This window comes from Piliocolobus tephrosceles, chromosome 17 (genome assembly GCF_002776525.5).
Source record: "Piliocolobus tephrosceles isolate RC106 chromosome 17, ASM277652v3, whole genome shotgun sequence".
Taxonomy (NCBI): Eukaryota; Metazoa; Chordata; class Mammalia; order Primates; family Cercopithecidae; genus Piliocolobus; species Piliocolobus tephrosceles.
The window spans coordinates 73,487,234-73,488,709 of record NC_045450.1 but is presented as its reverse complement, the minus strand read 5'-3'; positions in this window follow the sequence as shown (position 1 = coordinate 73,488,709).

The window sequence follows — 1,476 nt, the reverse complement described above, 5'->3', positions numbered from 1 at the left end:
TCATCACCACCATCACCATCATCACCATCACCCTCATCATCACCAACCACTATTTTTCTCATCCCTATCATCATTATGTCATCTTCCTCCTCATCACCAGTATCACCATCACCACCTTCAACATTATCATCACCATCACCACCATCACCATTACCATCATCACCACCACCATCATCACCATTATCATCACCATCATCATCATCATCAACATTATCATCATCACCATCATCGCCACCATCACCATCACCATCATCACCAGGACCACCATTACTACCACCATCACCATCATCACCACCTTCACCACCATCATTACCACCACCATTATCATCATCATCACCTTCACCACCATCCCCACCATCCTCACCATCACCATCATCACCACCATCCTCACCATCACCATCATCACCACAATCATGCCATCTCACCATTACCACAACCCTCACCATCATGACCACCTTCATTATCATCAACATGACCACCATTATTACTACCATTATCACTACCACCACCACCATCAATGACATCATGTCTAAGTATAATCACCAATTCTAAACACCAGTCTTTTAAATCTAGTGTGTATTTTACATTCACAGCACATCTCAGTTTGGAGGAAGCTACATTTTCATGGAATGATATGATCCTTTTGTTTGTTTGTTTTTTCAGACAGAGTTTTGCTCTTGTCGCCCAGGCTGGAGCGCAGTGGCATGGTCTCAGTTCACTGCAACCTCCGCCTCCCAGGTTCAAGCGATTCTCCTGCTTCAGCCTCCCAAGTAGCTGGGATTACAGTGCCCGCCATCAGGCCCAGCTAATTTTTGTATTTTTGGTAGAGACGGGGTTTCACCATGTTGGCCAGGCTGGTCATGAACTTTTCACCTCAGGTGATCTGCCCGCCTCGGTCTCCCAAAGTGCTGGGATTACAGGCATGAGCCACCGCGCCTGACCTATTTGATCTTTGATGTAGATTTCATAAAATTCACATTTTGAAAAGTGGATTCACACACCCAACTTGTTCTAAGTACGCTAAAATGTTTTTCAATAATCAATTAGTGTTTAAAAGTAATTAAAGTAGGCTGGGTATAGTGGCTCACACCTGTAATCGCAGCACTTTGGGAGGCCAAGGTGGGTGGATCACCTGAGGTCAGGAGTTCAAGACCAGCCTGGCCAATATGGCGAAACCCCATCTCTACTAAAAATACAAAAATTAACCAGGTGTGGTGGCGCGTGTCTATAATCCCAGCTACTCAGGAGGCTGAGGAAGGAGGATCGCTTGAATCCGGGAGGTGGAGGTTGCAGTGAGCCGAGATTACATCACTGCACTCCAGCCTGGACGACAGAGCAAGACTCCGTCTCAAAAAAAAAAAAAGGCCGGGCGCGGTGGCTCATGCCTGTAATCCCAGCACTTCGGGAGGCCGAGTCGGGCAGATCACAAGGTCAGGAGATCGAGACCATCCTGGCTAACAAGGTGAAACCTCGTAT